At 37.0% G+C, this 20453-nt stretch overlaps 1 long non-coding RNA gene across 1 annotated transcript in view; it reads left to right on the top strand.

Annotated features, from left to right (window-relative positions):
* Positions 1–4642, top strand: part of LOC133639445 (uncharacterized) — an 83499-nt gene extending 78857 nt beyond the window's left edge. Inside the window, exon 3 of the long non-coding RNA XR_009823792.1 lies at positions 4553–4642. This is a non-coding gene — a long non-coding RNA (uncharacterized LOC133639445). The remainder of the gene's footprint in view (positions 1–4552) is intronic.
* Positions 4643–20453: the final 15811 nt, after the last annotated feature.

The following is a 20453-nucleotide window of genomic DNA, read 5'->3' as shown; positions in this document are numbered from 1 at the left end:
AGTGGACCAGCAGCACGCACAATCATGTGTGCTTACGGACTGTATCCCTTGCAGACTGAATTGATATATATTGATATATAATGTAGGAACCAGAATATTAATAACAGAAAGAAACAACCCTTTTGTGTGAATGAGTGTAAATGGGGGAGGGAGGTTTTTTGGGTTGGTGCACTAATTGTAAGTGTATCTTGTGTTTTTTATGTTGATTTAATTAAAAAAAAACTAAAAAAAAACGATACCGATAATAAAAAAACCGATACGATAATTTCCGATATTACATTTTAACGCATATATCGGCCGATAATATCGGCAGGCTGATATTATCGGACATCTCTAGTTATAACGCTATGACATCATCGTCAAATGTGCAAAGTCGTCCATGACAGATTTGCAAAAGCGTGGGTCAAACATATGAAAAGCCAAACAAAAATGTTTAGAACTTCAATGAACTTTGTTGTGTAGCTTCTCTTTGTCATAAAGACTGGGCAGTCTGTGAGTGCTTCTGGATAGTAGAAGGGCCTACAGGAACAGGTCTCAGCACAAGGTTTGTCACCAATCTAGTTTTTTTTTTACAAGACTAAAGTATCTAGATTGCCACATTAAGTTGGCAACACCAATTGCTCCTGCAACATATTCTTCTTGAATACGCTCTCATCCCATTGTATTTATGGGATGAGATCCCCCTTTGTCGATAAAATCCTGGAAGTGCGACACCATTGACATACGGCCATAGGCATAGGCACCGATTTACAGTTCTGCCAGTGGGTGCTCGGTGTGTGTGTATTAGTGTTGTCCCGATACCAATATTTTGGTACCGGTACTGGTACCAAAAGTATTTTGGTACTTTTCTAAATAAAGGGGACCACAAAAAATGTCATTATTGGCTTTATTTTAACAAAAAAATCTTAGGGTACATTTAACATACAGTATGTTTAATATTGCAATTTTGTCCTTAAATAAAATAGTAAACATACTAGACAACTTGTCTTTTAGTAGTCAAGTCAACTTTATTTATATAGCACATTTTCAACAACTTTTTAGATTGAACCAAAGTGCTTTACAGGTTAAAAAAGCATGGAGCAAACAAAAAACTAAGCAAAACAAAAAACAAACAAAGAACATAAACAATGAATGTGCTAAACAAGATAGTGCAAATGCAATACGGTAAAAGGGGTCGAATAAAAAGTTTTAAAAATTTGCAGAATAAAAAATAATAATAATACAAGTGCGACAAATTGAAAAATACATATAAAGCGAAGGGGTGGGAGGGGGTGGGGGGACTAGAAATGGTGGCCTAGTGGGCGGACTCAGCTCGGGTCAAAGGCCAGCGAGAAGAGGTAGGTCTTAAGGAGGGTTTTGAAGACCCCCAGGCTCCGGGCTGACCAAATGTGGAGGGGAAGGCTGTTCCAGAGCTTAGGGGCGGCAACGGAAAAGGCTCTGTCCCCTCTGGTCTTTAGCCTGGATCTGGGGACCGCCAAAAGCATTTGGTCAGCTGACCTCAAGGCTCTAGACGAGGTATGGTGATGCAGCAGCTCGGTCAAGTATTCTGGGGCCAGACCATTTAGGGATTTAAAAACAATTAAAAGTAATTTAAAATCAATGCGGTAGTAGTAAGTAAACAAACAAAGACTCCTAATTAGTTTGCTGACGTATGCAGTAACATATTGTGTCTACCTATTATTTTGTCAAAATTATTAAGGACAAGTGGTAGAAAATGAATTATTAATCTACTTGTTCATTTACTGTTAATATCTGCTTATTTTCTGTTTCAACATGTTCTATCTACACTTCTGTTCAAATGTAATAATCACTTATTCTACGATTGTTTGATACTTTACATTAGTTTTGGATGATACCACAAATTATACATTGGTCGTATTCAAAGTCCTCATGCGTCCAGGGACATATTTCCTGAGTTTATAAACATAATATACATTTTAAAAAAACGAAAGAAGATTTTGTGATGTTAAAAAATATCGATGTAATCATAGTAGTATCGACTAGATACGCTATTGTACGTGGTATCATTACAGTGGATGTTAGGTGTAGATCCACCAATGGCGTTTGTTTATATTGTAGCGCCCCGGAAGAGTTGGTGCTGCAGGGAATTCTGGGAATTTGTTCTGTAGTGTTTATGTTGTGTTGCGGTGCAAATTTTCTTCCAAAATGTGTTTGTCGTTGTTGTTTAGTGCGGTTTCACTATATGGCACATGTTTATGACAGTGTTGGCGTTGTTCATACTGCCACCCTTAGTGTGACATGTATGGCTGTTGACTAAGTATGAACTTCATTCGCTCGTGTGAAGCGTGTTCAAAGTTAAGATGATTGTGTCATTACTACATTATCGGGCACAATGAAATCTTGGTTAGACTTTAATTATTGACTATATAAGCGGTAGAAAATGGATGGATGCATGGATGATATGTGATTTTTTTATTATGTAAAACGGACCAAACTCGCCACAAAATTAACAACAACAAGATCGATTTAAAAAAAATGATTTCAAAGATTGAAATTTGCCATCAATCCCACGTGGGTGCTCGGCATCGTCCGCGGGTGCTCGGGCCCCGAAGCATCCACGGGATCGGCGCCTATGCACACGGCACCATGGTGTGGTCCTATTTGTAAACTTTTCCAACCGCTCGTGGCTCACCTTAAAACAGGGGTGTCCAAACTTTTTCCACTGAGGGCCGCACACGGAAAAATTAAAGCATGTGGGGGCCATTTTGATATTTTTCATTTTCAAACCATAACAAAATATATGCATTTTTTATTTATTTTACCTTTAGGGGTCCCGGGGACCATAAAGGGTCTCAGTCATTAAAATGTTAAAAATAAGTCAGATTATCATTTTTTAAAAATTATTTAACGCTTACAATAAATCTCTATATCAACTTCAAGTTGATATAAAGTAATACATATAAAAAAAAATGTTTTATGGCTTTTCTGTCAAAAACAACTTAGTTTTTTAATAGTAAAACTGAAATATGCAGTATTTAGTAATTAGCCCTAAAAGATCAATAATGCAGGACACCATTGATTTTAATTATTTTATATTTTTGAGTAATCACAGTGAAAAGATAAATCAAAAAGGTGCCCCACTCATAAAGTGATACATTTTTTATTAGGTTTTTCTTTTACTTTCAACACTTAAGTTACGAGATCAACTTCAGATATATCTGTTGATTTTATGCTGGAACTATTATTTTGTTTGTTTTATGCGCTTTTGTCAAAGAAAACTTTGATGTTTTTATATGGCTACTACACAATATATGCAATATTTACCACATAAAACATTTTAAAGTGAAATATTTGAAGTAATTGGAGCCCTGAAACTAATTCATTATATCATGGATTTTTTGTCATCATTTTTTTTTTTTTGAGCAATGGCAAAAAAAGAAAAATGAAGAAAGACAAAAGAGAAAAAAAACAGCCTGCACGGCAGCTTTTGTGTCAACATTGCAACTTTTTCTCGTTAGATTTCACCTCATTCCACTTTTTTTAATGTTCTTTTGTATTTTTACAATAGTATTTCCAGATTGTGTGGCGGGCCGGTAAACAATTAGCTGCGGGCCGCAAATGGCCCCCGGGCCGCACTTTGGACACCCCTGCCTTAAATTGTTCTTCTGTCCTGGTTCTAGCATGGTCGCCTTTGGACACCAATTCGCCATAGAAATTCGGAGTTTTCTCGTGAATTATAGCCTCAGAAATGCTAACACCTGCGAGCTGATTTTCATCTATCCACACGCGCAACCGTTTTTTTGACCTGTTTTTGCACTTTCTCCGCCCCCTTGCAAATATTTGTTACCCCTTCGACAAAGTCTGCGACCATATAACCGTCTTTCCTATTCCAATGGTTGCAATTGTGGACGTGTTTGTCCCGTATATGCGAGTCAAATCAGCAATGTGTGCATCATTGGTGTCCTTATCACAAATACTCATTTTTAAGTCCACAGCAAATCCCTCCTTAAGGGTTAGGGTTAGGAGGGTAAGGAGGGGGGGTTTGTGCACTTTCCGAGTTAGGGTTAGGGTTAGGGAGGGTTAGAGTTAGAGGTTAGGGGTTAGAGAGGGCTACAGTTAGGGTTAGAGGTTAGGGGTTAGAGAGGGCTACGGTTAGGGTTAGAGGTTAGGGGTTAGAGAGGGCTACGGTTAGGGTTAGAGGTTAGGGGTTAGAGAGGGCTACGGTTAGGGTTAGAGGTTAGGGTTAGGGTTAATGGCGAGTGAAGAAACACACTGAAGAGCTAAAGAGTAATTGACAGCGTAAACAGGATGTGGTGTAGGAGGCTCCGCCTCTCTAAAATGCCAGTGATGTCATCAAAATGTCAGCGCTCTAAGGCTTCCAGCAGCTCACAAAATGAATGAATGAATGAAGCGTTCGGACACGGAGACATGGTTTGCACATAAAGACACATTTGGCTCGATCTGAAGGATCTTAAATGGAAAACTTTGTACTTGTATGGAAGCACTCCTGGTCCTTGGAAGTCTGTTTTCCCCGAATTGAAAGCCTTTAAAGAAACAATCAGACTGTGTTTCTTTCTTTCCTTCCCTTCAGTTCACCTGCCTGACCCCGTCGTCCACCTGAGGCGGGAAAAAAGGCAGCGGGGACGCGAGAGCGACGCACTGCGAACGACGCACGGAGGAGTATGAAAAATTTATCAGCGTTTCCATTTGAATCCAAGGTAGGCATCACTCTGGGTAAGTAGGCCTGTCTCTTTAAATCAGAGGAACTGTCACCCGTGTGACTGCCTGTTTACAAAATAGGAGGCTGAAAATGAGACCTGCTCCCTGCGGACAAGCTCCTTGTCTCAATATAAATAATGAAAATTAGATAAATAATTTCGGGCCCGTTAAATAATGCACACAGCCACCAAAAATTCACTTACACCGTCAAAAGCGGGGAGGATCCGGCTCCAAAGTAGGTTCCTGCGCTGGTACAAAAGGGGGCGGTGCGAGGTAAGGGTGGGTGTTGGTGGACTTTGAGGTGACCCAATGTCACCTTTGTTACTTTCTACTCTGCAAAGTGGATTCTTATATTTAGTTATTTATTTTATTATAGGCTATAAAGTGGTATTTTATCCTCACTGCAAATTCTAATTCATGCTGAAAGACCACAGCTAACTTGTTTTGTGCCAAAATGATTACATTTGCACCATGTTAATATCAGGGCTCGGATTTAACCACGGCAACTGCGGCAAACCGCCCTCGTCATTTGCCATAATGCCCTAAAAAATTGACCAACATTTGCGGGAAGAACATGCCATGACCGCCCTTGATTTACTTGTTAATAGACGAGGGATGTAACAATGAACGGTATAATGATAATTTGTGATAAAATTCCAGAACTGTTGGTAATACAGTCTAATTTTTAAATGACCGAAACCCTGTTATTTATTAATGCATTTTAGACAACACGAAGTCAGGGGCATGCGCAGTAGCGTTGTTTGGCTTGATAATCATGGCGGACTAGCTACACGGACTTTGCTGCAAAGATTTCCCCTTGAAGTAAACAAACCCAAGTGCTTGGTTTAACGTAATTTTCCCCTCGTTTCTTGGCGGGCGTTTAAGAGCGCACTGTTGTGCTTGGACAGGTGTGGACAATATTGGAGACACTTGTCTCCACACTAAAAGTATACAGCAAAGGAGAAAACTATTTGAAGTTACTTTTATTTCCTCAATACAGCGTCCATCAGCTGCTGTGACTGAGAGTTAATGAGGTGAGGAAATATGCAGCAGGCGATGTGTCGTGAACGTGGTCGCAACTTGTTTATTAAGCCTGTAGTTTGTATACTGGTATGTTCACTCCTCCTTTATTTAACTGCAAACTGTATCAGTGTTCAAATAACATCAGTACTAGCTAAAATGTTTTGTCATCTTATTGAACTGAACGCATGCTGTGAAGATTGTGTATTCAATGTGAGAGGTGTCACTCCTCTTTATTTTTGTTGGTCACACTGTTGCACTGAACCAAGAGAAGAACAAAGCTTGTTTATTAGACTTCGTCTTCATTAGCCAAACTGCTGTGTTTTTATTTTAATGTCAAAAAGTAAACACAAGGTCGTTTTTTTAACACTACTTGTGTTTTTTTCATGTCACTAAGGTGTTATTTCAAAAATCATTCATGTGACACATCATTTTGTCAATGTTTTATTGTGTATAGTTGATTCCTATATGACACATTTCTGCTCAAACTCTTAATGGATCTGTCCTAATACAGCATCTACATGTACATATAAATGTACATCACTTAAAAAACTAAAAAATGCCTACCACTATCAAAATGTAAAAATTAGAGATAAAGGCATCATGAAATGACAAAAAGCTGACAATAATGAACACAAAAAACTGTTTATATATATATATATATACATATATATATATATATATATATATATATATATATATATATATATATATATATATATATATATATATATATATATATATATATATATATATATATATATATATATATATATATATATATATGCCTCGAAAGAAAATAATGTTTGCCTTGGTGGCCTTCCAACTTGCCTTGGTGCCCTAAAATATGAGCCCTCCTTTAAGGCAACACTTGCCTTGACCTTAAAAAGTAAGAATTTGAGGCCTGTAATATCATTATTCAACGTGTTTGTAATCATTTGGGGTGTGACTTTTTGGGCACTTAAATGTTCGATCCAATTACGATTCCTGGGGTGAGGAGTCTAATGAGAATGTATTCTCGATTCAAATCGATTATCGCAACGTACCATTTCGTACAGTGGAACCTCTATTTACGAACTTAATTGGTTTTTCCACTTGGTTCGACAACTGAAAAGTGTGTATAGTGAAGCAGAGTTCCCCATGAGACACAATGTAAACATGAATATGTGGTTCTCGCCTTGACAAAAGTGCATATTTTAGTAATAAAAAAAAGGCAGTTAGCCATCTCCAGCCGAGCAACCACATAATAACCAAAGCAACGGAAAAACACCCAAAACTAAACAAGACAGGACTTGACACGACAATGTTAAAGGCCTACTGAAATGAAATGTTTTTATTTAAACGGGGATAGCAGATCCATCCTATGTGTCATACTTGATCATTTCGCGATATTGCCATATTTTTGCTGAAAGGATTTAGTAGAGAACATCGACGATAAAGTTCGCAACTTTTGGTCGCTGATAACAAAAGCCTTGCCTGTACCGGAAGTAGCGTGACGTCACAGGTTGAAGGGCTCCTCACATTTTCCCATTGTTTACACCAGCAGCGAGAGCGATTCGGACCGAGAAAGCGACGATTACCCCATTAATTTGAGCGAGGATGAAAGATTTGTGGTTGAGGAACGTGAGCGTGAAGGACTAGAGTGCAGTGCAGGACGTATCTTTTTTCGCTCTGACCGTAACTTAGGTACAAGGGCTCATTGGATTCCACACTTTCTCCTTTTTCTATCGTGGATCACGGATTTGTATTTTAAACCACCTCGGATACTATATCCTCTTGAAAAAGAGAGTCGAGAATGCGAAATGGACATTCACAGTGACTTTTATCTCCACGACAATAGATCGGTGAAGCACTTTAGCTACGGAGCTAACGTGATAGCATCGTGCTTAAATGCAGATAGAAACAAAAGAAATAAGCCCCTGACTGGAAGGATAGACAGCAGATCAACAATACTACTATCAGGAGACACCGAACCAAACACTGGACCTGTAACCACAAGGTTAATGCTGTGCCGCCTGTCGAAGCCTAGCAATGCTGTTGCTAACGACGCCATTGAAGCTAACTTAGCTACGGGACCTCGTCAGAGCTATGATAAAAACATTAGCGCTCCACCTACGCCAGCCCTCATCTGCTCATCAACACCCGTGCTCACCTGCGTTCCAGCGATCGACGGCGCGACGAAGGACTTCACCCGATCATCGATGCGGTCGGCGGCTAGCGTCGGATAGCCCGTCTGCTATGCAACTCAAAGTCCTCCTGGTTGTGTTGCTGCAGCCAGCCGCTAATACACCGATCCCACCTACAACTTTCTTCTTTGCAGTCTCCATTGTTCATTAAACAAATTGCAAAAGATTCACCAACACAGATGTCCAGAATACTGTGGAATTTTGCGATGAAAACAGAGCTGTTTGTATTGGGATACAATGGTGTCCCAATACTTCCGCTTCAACCATTGACGTCACGTGCAAACGTCATCATACATAGATGTTTTCAAACGGAAGTTTCCTGGGAAATTTAAAATGTCACTTTATAAGTTAACCCGGCCGTATTGGCATGTGTTGCAATGTTAAGATTTCATCATTGATATATAAACTATCAGACTGCGTGGTCGCTAGTAGTGGCTTTCAGTAGGCCTTTTATAAAGGTATTCTTTGTTGTAAGATGATCTTTATTTTGTTGTTTTCTTTAATGGCGAAAAGGACACAATAATGTGCAGAGGTGTACTTTTAACAATTTTATGACAAATGATACTATTTATAGTCGCGGCGGAGAGTGGGGGGATGCTAAATGTCTTCTTCTTGGGGGGGCGTAACAGAAAAATAATTGAGGCGCACTGGTCTAAAGTAATACACAACTGCGTTGGAGGAGTTAGCTGGGGTATGCTCCAGCTTCTCCATGTCATGTTCTGTGGTCTGGATTATGTTTTGTTATTTTCTGCTAGTTTTGGACTCCATAGTTCCTGTTTTTGTGCACCCTTGTTTGTTTTAGTTTCCAAGACGACTCCACTAGTTCCTGTTTGCACTTCCTTGTTTGTATTGTCACCATGGCGACTCATTAGTTTCACCTGCCTCATTTGTTTGGATCACACCTGTCGCTAATCATGATATTATTATTTAAGCCTGTCTGTGTCAGTTAGTCTGCCTGGCGACATTGTTCGTGTCATGCGTTACAATAGTTCTTGATGATAGTTTCATGCTTGATGTTCATTTCATGCTCTGCTCATGCTGCTCTTTTCATGCCACAGTAAGTGTTGCTTGTTTTATGGTCATAGTTTACGTTAAAGTGTTAGTTTTGTTCCCTGCGCCAAGTTTGTGCCTTCGCCTTGTAAGAGCCTTTTGTTTGTATACCTTTATAGAGAGATTAAATAATGTTCCTACCTTCAAGCCTTGTCCGGTTTAGTCCGTTTGCATCCCGGGAGAACAAATCTCGCAGCAAGCTGCGAAAAACTCCCCGTCCTGACACTCCACTCCCCCGAAGAGGATAAATGGCAGAAAGAATGAATACAGATATTGCCCCTAAAGTGGCAGGCCTCCTTTGCCCCACCTCTGCCAAAGAGGCCTTTAGAAGAACAGTGATGCCAGCCTCCATGCTGCCTGGACGTCCTCTACAGCCGCAGCAGAAGAAGAAGCGACGAGATAAATGGCTCATTATGGGAAGTCTTGTGCCGAGGTAATTAGCCCTAATTGGCTAATTGGAGGGAGTTGGTGGATGGCATCAGCTTAATTGCCACCCACTCCTTCAAAGCTTTTATTGTAAAACGGGGTTTGACCGCCCCAATTAGTCTGACTTTTTGCAGCAGAACTCCAGCTTGCTCAAAAACGGTGGCCATAAATTAAACAGCTTGTGTGTAATAAGTACAATGCCCACAGTATTAACACTTTATATCGCACAACAAACAAGAAAACAAACCATAAACCAGAGCCGTGTACAGAGAGAGCAGTGTTGCCCATAAACTGCCAAGATACATGTGGCGGTGGGGGCGTGGCTATGGGCGTGGTCGCCATGACATCATCGAATAATTTGCATAATTTACTACAATGATTTGATTTTCTCTAAAAAGGCTCAAAAAATGTATACTTACTAATTAATAATAACAGTTTTGTTTTAAACGTCCATCCATCCGTCCGTTTTACAATATAATTACAACACTATGTACATATTTATATACAGATTTGAACAATAAGTTATTCACTGAAATATATTTATTAATTGTGGTTCTTACAAAAAATATATATGTTATAAAATATAAAAGCTAAAATGTCTCAAAGCTCTGCCCCTTTAATTAGTGCATACTAAATAATTTAACTTTAGCCTACTACTACAACCATATTATTTACCAGCAACATAAAGTGAAACAGAGGCAGAGGTGTCCTGCCACAGTCAGTAACAAATAAACAGAAAACAGTAGTGGTGGTAGATAGACACAGAGCTTCATCAAACATCTGATCCACTGAACAAAGAGCTCCAAAAATCTTGAACTTTAGACTGCCATCATTTTTACTCCCTTCACTTAACCATGTGTTTCCTACTGCCTGCAGACTTTGCACCCTTTGTTATATACACATGTTGTGTTTCTAATATAAATACATTTAATAAAGTCAAATACAAATAAGGCAACAAGAGAAGTATCCTACACTTCTCTTTTGTAAAGTAAATCTGAACAGCCGATATGGGCATCTACATCAACTATATGATTTGCCTGAGAAGCTGGAGAGGACAAAAAGAAAAAAATGTTTGTTTTTTTTTTGTTTTTTTTTGTTTTTTTTTATTTTTTTGTGGCGGACGTAATTCTTTCGTGGCGGGCCGCCACAAATAAATGAATGTGTGGGAAACCCTGGAGAGTATGGCCAACTCAGTTTCAAAGTTGGAAGCAAACATGGCGCCCTGTAGTCACGTGATGAGCTTTTAGCCAATAAGAGAGGGTATGGCCAAACCATATCCTAAATGATTAATCACAGGTTACTGCCCGCATGCATAATTTGAATTAATTTTAAAAAGTGGCCCTCTGAAGGCAGCCATTACTGCGAAGTGGCCCTCAATGAAAACAAGTTTGACACCCCTGCTCTAGGTAATGTTGCAATGTTCAATGCCAACGAAGTAATTGATACAAAGAAATGCTTCAAACTCAGTAAAGTAAGGCTCCACCTTTCCGAAAATGTGCCAGCTTGATGCTAATATACATTGCTTTGCTACTGACATGCTACCGATTAGCATTAGCCATTTTACATGGCGATTTCAACACCTTTAAAATTGTTAATGAAAACTACAACTAAGATGCACGTTACAATTAAACAGCTTGTGTGTAATAAGTACAATACCTACAGCAGGGGTGCCCATTACTTCGATCGCGATCTACCGGTCGATCGCGCAGTGTGTGTCAGTCGATCGCCGGCCAGGCATTGAAAAAATAGACCTAAAAATTTGCGATCATAAATCTTCCCTATGACGTTACCTGATTGACATTCAAGGCACCCGAGGATCTTGTGAGATGACGCTGGCTACGGCCAGCTCAGTGTGAAGGAAAAAAAGACCTTCAGGAAGGCGAGAAACAGTTTTTATTCCAACTGTGCCGTCAAAAGCCTAGAGACTGACCGCACAGTTCCTGTCTTCACAATAAAAGTGCTGCTCGATGCTGCCTGCACTAACAAAGTAAGAGTCTCCGAAAGCTAGCGCTAACAAGCTAGCAAGCCACAGAGTTTGCCGTCAATCTATTTCTTGTAAAGTGTAAAAAAAAACAGTATGGAAGCTGGACAAACAGGATGCCAAAACCAACCACTTCAATGTGGTATTGGACAGGAAGGAGAACTTTTTTTTCTCCTCCACGATGTAAAATCGAAAATGTGGAAGTTGTCAACACTACTGTGAATCTTGTCTGATTACAATCCATGCGAGTCATCAGAATCAGGTAATACACCAACTTATATTCTTGTGCCATCTTTCATGAAGACAAGAATATCTTCATGAAAGATGGCAATCTATATGTTAAACATGCATGTATTTTGTACACCTTTTACATGTGAACAAAAATGGCTAAAAAATTATATAAATATAAATATATATATATATATATATATATATATATATATATATATATATATATATATATATATATATATATATGTATATGTATATGTATATATATGTATGAAGTAGATCACCTCGACTTGGTCATTTAAAAAGTAGCTCGCCAGCTGAAAAAGTGTGGGCACCCCTGACCTACAGTATTAACACTTTACAGGGCACAACAAACAACAAAACACCATAAACCAGAGCCGTGTACAGAGAGAGTATGGCCAACTCAGTTTAAAAATTGGAAGCAAACATGGCGCCCTGTAGTCACGGGATGGGCTTTTAACCAATCAGAGAGAGTATGGCCAAAGCATCTCCTAAATGATTAATCACAGGTTATTAACCAGATGCGTTATTTTAATTCGTAAAAAAGTGGCCCTCTGAAAGCAGCCATTACTGCGTTGTGGCCCTCAATGAAAACAAGTTTGCTGTAGATATAAAACGTTTGTCTGTAAAATGTCAAGTTATTTAATCAAGAATGACTAAAATGATTAGCCTGCGACACTTTGTATTAGGGGTGGGAATCTTTGGGCACCTCACGATTTGATTCGGATTTTTGGGGTAATAATTCGATTGAGAATCGATTCTCTTAATATATTATTTGGGACGTAAATTATAATTAAACCTTTCAAAACGAGAGCTCCTCTTGGCTGCTGACTTACGATTTATAAGCGCAGTCTTGGCCTAAAAACGTCGTTTTCAAAAATGTATTTTTTTAAAAATTGTATTTACAACAATCACAGAATGTTCATCGATCTCATAAAATAAAAAAAAAGCAACTCCAACCCAGCTTTACAATACTTTAAAAGCCGTTAAGACAAACAAATTATTTATTAAACAGAATACCAACAAAAGTACAAACAACATTTTTATAAATGAAACCGTATAAATAATAATAGTAACAATAATAGTTTGTTTTAATTAAAATAAATAATTCTTAACAACAAATTGCTATTTTTAATTGGAGTCTTTAAAATTGGGAATCGATTTAAAATTGGAATAAATAATAATTGCGAATGTGCATTGATTTTTTTAGCAGCATTATTTATTATGGAGAGCGTTGTATGCAGTGTCTAATATTTCCATATAGTGTTTCGTGAAAGAGGGTAAAAACATGGACAGCTATTATTTATTTATTTTTAATTTGTGAGGGCAGGATTTTTGATTATTTAGATTTAATTGAAAATTATACGTATTTTTTTCAGTTTCTATTTTTTTTAAGGATATTCCCTTGAGATGCAGCATCTAATTAGTTAAATATCTTCATTCAAACTGTTGATATTTTGTACATGATTATTAAGCCAACATTGCTTGATCATTTGATTAAAATATTTGCTCATAAAAATTAAATTTAACTCAAATTTTATGACGTGAACCCGCTTAATCTGTGGAAGAAACAATTAAATGTAACAAACAAAATGGCTAATAACTAGGGATGTCCGATAATATCGGCCGATAAATGCGTTAAAATGTAATATCGGAAATTATCGCTATCGGTTTTTTTATTATCTGTATCGTTGTTTTTTTTGGTTTTTTTGTTGTTGTTTTTTTTTATTAAATCAACATAAAAAACACAAGATACACTTACAATTAGTGCACCAACCCAAAAACCTCCCTTCCCCCCATTTATTTCTGTTATCAATATTCTGGTTCCTACATTATATATCAATATATATCAATACAGTCTGCAAGGGATACAGTCCGTAAGCACACATGATTGTGCGTGCTGCTGGTCCACTAGTAGTACTAACCTTTAACAGTTAATTTTACTCATTTTCATTAATTACTATTTTCTATGTAACTGTTTTTATATTGTATTACTTTCTTTTTTATTCAAAAAAATGTTTTTAATTTAGTTATCTTTTTTTATTATTATTTTTAAAAATACCTTATCTTCACCATACATGGTTGTCCAAATTAGGCATAATAATGTGTTAATTCCACGACTGCATATATCGGTTGATATCGGTATCGGTTGATATCGGTATCGGTAATTAAAGAGTTGGACAATATCGGAATATCGGATATCGGCAAAAAGCCATTATCGGACATCCCTACTAATAACCATTAATATTTTCCCATAGGCGTTGAAAAATGCATATTTTTTTAAATAATACTTATTTTATTGTATTATTTATTATCATACATTTTTAAATAAGGGGAAGAATAACATGTATGTATTTTTTGTAAGTAAGTAGATTTTATTTATATACACTAGCACTTCTCACAGAGCGCGCTCACATGGTTAAAACACAAATATTAACATTTTGTAATATTTAAATTGCATGGAAACTAACAATAATCACACATATAGTGTATAAATGTTAACAGGAGCATTTTGCTCTTTATGTGTTAATAAGTAGTGCAAAATATTGACTTTTTCCCTATCTTAATTACACATATCTTATATATGTTTGTTTGAAATGGTTAAGTTACTAAATGTCTTTTCTGTCTTGACTTTTTATGGGGCTTGGTATTGTATTTTATTTGATGCTTCACATTGCTCAAGTCAGAAAGTCCTATTCAATACCTGGTGTCAGCCTGACCCCTGGTGGACATCTGGTCTTCCTGTGGGGGCCCCAACTCCATTCATCACACACAGAAATCTTTACAAACAAAACAAAACATAGAATTGTTGCATTTGCTGCGGTTAAAAAAAATAAATCATTTATCCAGCGACGTGATTGCCACTCGGCGGGTGACACGTGTCGGGAGATTGCTTCGTACAGAGGCCCCGGGCCCTCGGAGCTGCATGCCGTGGTTTTTATGTGAACATTTATTCTATTTTGTCGCAGTAAATGAAGCCATTATTCATCAAAGCGAGAAAGTGTAGTTTAACATGCTTGACAACAACAACTCATACATTAGTACCGGAATGTACCAGCAGAGGGCGCAGGAGGAAAGAGTGAGCAGTGTCACTGCACGCCAACTGGCCTGGCCTTGAACACCAGACACTGGGGAGGCAGACTTTTATTTTTGGAACCCTGGACTGCAGCATGGTGACATGTTAGGAAAGGAGGGGACTAGGAGAGAGAGGCGATGGAGGGGGAAAAGGAGGTGAAGGAGACAGGAAAAGTGCTAAGGAAGGATAGTAAGGAGGCATGCAAAGTGAGATGGAAAGGGTTTTAGGTATGAGGGGATGTGTGAGGAGGGAGACTTTGAAGGAATAGGAAGGACTTTTAGGGAAGGAGGGAGGAAGGATGCAAAGAGCAAAAAGGTCAAGGGAGGTGATGTAAGAAAGAGCAGGGCCGCCCCTCTTTATATGCAGATCATGCTCTCTGCGTAGGGCCCCACCATCCATGGGGGCCCCGTTTTGCGCGAAGAAGCGCATGCTAAATGTCAAACGGCGAACAACAGGGCACTTGATATGAAATGTTACGCGAAACGTTCTCCTAGAACCTTACTGCTCCATCATTGCTAAGCATATGATGACCAAAAAAAGTGGCACACAGCATTAGTGCTGCGCATGGAGGCGTGTTGCTCTGGGTTCAAGTCTCAGGTGGAGATGTGTCGGAAAATTATGCAAATGTGTGTTTTGGATTATGTTCAATTTGTTAGGCTCCAGCACCCCCCGCAACCCCATAAGGGACAAGCGGTAGAAAATGGATGGATGGAATATACATTATTTTCTTTCCATTTATTTGTTTCAATTCAATACATGCATCAATTTAAATTACTGGATATATGTGCATTACATTATTAAACAGAATATATATATATATATATATATATATATATATATATATATATATATATGGGTGTATATGTGTGTGTATATATGTGTATATGCTGTATATATACGTGTATATTATATATGTGTGTGTATATATTTATGTGTATATACACTACCGTTCAAAAGTTTGGGGTCACATTGAAATGTCCTTATTTTTGAAGGAAAAGCACTGTACTTTTCAATGAAGATAACTTTAAACTAGTCTTTCCTTTAAAGAAATACACTCTATACATTGCTAATGTGGTAAATGACTGTTCTAGCTGCAAATGTCTGGTTTTTGGTGCAATATCTACATAGGTGTATAGAGGCCCATTTCCAGCAACTATCACTCCAGTGTTCTAATGGTACAATGTGTTTGCTCATTGGCTCAGAAGGCTAATTGATGATTAGAAAACCCTTGTGCAATCATGTTCACACATCTGAAAACAGTTTAGCTCGTTACAGAAGCTACAAAACTGACCTTCCTTGGAGCAGATTGAGTTTCTGGAGCATCACATTTGTGGGGTCAATTAAACGCTCAAAATGGCCAGAAAAAGAGAACTTTCATCTGAAACTCGACAGTCTATTCTTGTTCTTAGAAATTAAGGCTATTCCACAAAATTGTTTGGGTGACCCCAAACTTTTGAACGGTAGTGTATATATGTGTGTATGTATATATATATATATATATATATATATATATATATATATATATATATATATATATATATATAAACAAACAAAAATGTGTTTTTTTTTTGTTTTGTTTTTTAAATGCTTAAAAAAGCTATACACACAAAAAATAAGAGTATATATATATATATATATATATATATATACACACACACATACTGTATGTATATACACACACACACACATATATATATATACATATATATATATATATATATATATATATATATATATATATATATATATATATATATATATATATATATATATATATACGTATATATACGTATATATATCTGCTAAGGACCCTTATATAGAAAGGGATACGTATATATATCTGCTAAGGACCCTTACATAGAACGGGATTAAAGTTGGATCAAAGTCAGCACACAAGTGCAACATAAAGTGAAGAATGAGGAGAGATACAAGGACAAAAAGGAGTGGGGAAAGTAAGGCTAGAGGAGAAATGTCCAGCAAGGAAAGAACAAGGACAGTAAGGAAGACATGAACAATATTAAAGTGACACAAAAAGCATTGTCCTGATTTAAGACTTGTGAGCTTTTTGCTTCCCTTTGGCCTAAGAAGCTTCTCATACTTAATTACACACACACATACACACACACACACACACACACAATGGTCATAAAGTTGTCAGCAGACTTTCATGTTGAAGAGTTAAAGCGGCGATGCGTCACACAGAAAGCTGCGTGTGATTCACGACTGCAATGGGACAAATAAAGCCAATGAGGAGGACGAGGACTTCATCCTCAAATAGACTTTTTATGTGGCCCGCTAGAGCACTGCTACACTATATTACCATGATCCACCTCCGCACTATATTACCATGATCCACCTCCGCGTGGAACTCTTGGACTTTAGCATGAGCGCTACAATTAACGCCTCTGTGTTCAGTTCTCCCATGGTCGCTGGTGCGTGGCAGACACAGGCAAATTAACATTTGTAAACAACATGATTTACCTCTGCGTGTGCTTTAAAAAAAAAAAGGTAATAATGCTGACTAAGCAGATTGCTCCTTACCGCTAACATCGGTTCTGTTGTTGCAAGATATTTGTTAACAAAGGACATATTGTCAAAATGACTCCAAATGTTTGTGCTGCTGCTGCAGCAAAAAAAAGTCCAACTCTTATTGTCAAAATCTCTCCAAACTTGTCCCATTTGTTTGTGCTGCAAAATAATGTTTTGTCCTACTTTTATAGTTGTTAACATTTTATAGTTATGTTATTAACATGTTGTCAGCCCCCCCCCCCCCCCCCCAAACATTTGTGCTACGTTTGTGTTGGTTTGTGCTGACTTTTTTTTTATTTCTTAAACTATTATAGTCTTATAAATCATAACCAGACACACACACACACCTTGTCAAAATATCTCCAATTGTTTGTGCTGCAAAAAAGTCCAACTATTAATAATAATAATAATATATTTTATTTGTAAAAAGCACTTTACATTGAGTAAACAACCTCAGTGCTACAGTATATTAAAAAAAAAAATAAAAATAAAAAAGTAGAACAGCCAAATAGCTAAAACTAGTATGCATATATCTAAAAAAAAAAAAGGCTTTTTTAAAAAGAAGGGTTTTTAAACCTTTTTTAAAAGCATCCACAGTCTGTGGTGCCCTCAGGGGGTCAGGGAGAGCGTTCCACAGACTGGGAGCGGCGGAGCAGAAAGCCCGGTCTCCCATTGTTCGTAGCTTTGTCCTCGGAGGTTGGAGGAGGTTAGCCTGTCCGGAGCGGAGGTGTCGTGTGGAGGATTTTTATTTATTTATTTATTATTTTGTTATTAACATTTTATACTTTTTATAACACACACACACGTTTGTGCGGCACCAATGTTTTGTCTAACTATTATAGTTATGCTACTAACGTGCTATTTCAAACAAGCCACCTTGTCAAAATCCCTCAAACTTGTCCCACATGTTTGTGCTGCATGTTTACTATATATTCTAATATAGTTTTTATGTTGTGTTTATAGATAACGTTTTATAGTTTTTAGGTTAACGGCCTAGTGGTTAGAGTGTCCGTCCTGAGATCGGTAGGTTGTGAATTCAAACCCCGGCCGAGTCATACCAAAGACTATAAAAATGGGAGCCATTATCTCCCTGCTTGGCACTCAGCATCAAGGGTTGGAATTGGGGGTTAAATCACCAAAAATGATTCCTGGGCGCGGCCACCGCTGCTGCTCACTGCTCCCCTCACGTCCCAGGGGGTGATCAAGGGTGATGGGTCAAATGCAGAGAATAATTTCGCCACACCTAGTGTGTGTGTGACTATCATTGGTACTTTAACGTGTTAATAACCAGCCCCATCCCCCCCAATCCCCAATTTAGTCAAAATCTCCACAAAATTGTCCCATTTGTTCGCGCTGCACGTTTTTTTGTCTGACTATTGTAGTGTTTATGTTAGTTATGAATAATAACACGTTTTTATTAACGTAGAAACTAGACGGAACAAAAAAAAAACCGAATGGCAGTGTTATTTTTATTATTTACAATGATAAAGGGGCAACTTGATACAGGTGGTGAATATTTTATTGTCTAAAGGCGCCGAGAAATACAAAAAAGTCATGTACACGCACGCGCACACACACACACACACACACACTCGCATGAATGTATGCGATTCCAGTAAAAATGTATATAAATCCCTTCTCCATTATGTAGAAATGCATATTTGTTTAATTCTTCATGAACCAAGCACATTGGAGCGCCCAGGTCTTTGTATGTTTGATTTCAAACAGGCAGTCTTGTAAAGGGACCCATTTTTGGCGGGGGAAGGGTGAAGGGAGGGTACGGCAGTGTCCGCGGGGCGAAGCTGACGGGAATATGTTCGCTCTCCTGCGTGTTCGTTACGGCACAGCAAAGGAAAATAATTCAGGTCAATGTGGAAGAAAGGAGGAAAAGGCCTCACTCAACTGTCAGGATGCTGGGGAAGGACGTGCACTGCTCATGTTGGCCACTAGATGGCACAAGGGGCTCAGGCTTTGAAGTATAGCAGGGGTTCCAGATGATAGCAAAGCATCCAGCCATCCATTCAAGGCGGGGTACACCTTGGACAAGCCGGAGTACCCGGAGGGAACCCACACCGTCATTTAATATACAAAAAAAAAATATTAGTTTTTTTTCTTATTCCTACTTGAAATGATACAATTAATAATAAAATAAAATATGTATTATAGACATATATATATATATATATATATATATATATATATATATATATATATATATATATATATATATATATATATATATATATATATATATATATATACATATATATATATATGTATATATATATATACATATATATATATATACATATATATATATATGTATATATATATATATGTATATATATATATATGTATATATATATATATACGTATATATATATATTGTGTATATATATATATATATTGTGTGTATATATATATATATATATACGTAACGTCAGAAAAAACACAGAGGCTATACTATATCATCCCTAAAAGCCCATTTTTTCAGGGAAACCTGCAAAACAGGCTTGTAGGGATGATATAGCCTCTGTGTTTTTTCTGACCTAACGTATATTCCGCTCTACCCCAGTATTGAGCACTGTATAACGGATAAACCACAGAAAACTCGACTATATATATATATATATATATATATATATATATATATTAAAACATAGATTTACAAAACTATTTTAAAAATTCTAAATAAAATGGATAAACATAATTTTTATATGCACTTCGATTAATAGTAGTTATCATAATAAAACGATATAAATAAACATACATATAAATATGGGTAAAAATCGATTTTGTACGATGCAAAAATATATTGAGTTGTCTTACATAGAAAAAATATAATAAAGTAATGACCCGACAATAATAATAATATTTATTTATTAGCATATTTCATTTTCTGTGTGGATTTGAAATAATACATCAAAATGAGTTAATATATGTAACAATACTCTGTAAATGACAATAAATATTGTAATGTAAGAATTGTGTGAATGGACATAAAACAATAATAACAAAAATATAAGATGTATAAAATAAATCAGTTGTCTCATGTAAACTACACATGGCATGCACACATATTATGAGAAAACTAACAGTACTAATTGTAATAATAATTAACAAATAAATACATAAAATGTGACACAATGCTCTGGACTGAAATTATACCAATTGAAATGAATAAATAAAAAATATATATTTCGTGATCATATAATATATTGTTTAAAAAATACATATAAAAACAAGTAATTAT

The sequence above is a fragment of the Entelurus aequoreus genome, linkage group LG22, assembly GCF_033978785.1.
Source record: "Entelurus aequoreus isolate RoL-2023_Sb linkage group LG22, RoL_Eaeq_v1.1, whole genome shotgun sequence".
Lineage (NCBI taxonomy): Eukaryota > Metazoa > Chordata > Actinopteri > Syngnathiformes > Syngnathidae > Entelurus > Entelurus aequoreus.
This window is presented reverse-complemented; position numbering and strand designations above follow the sequence as displayed.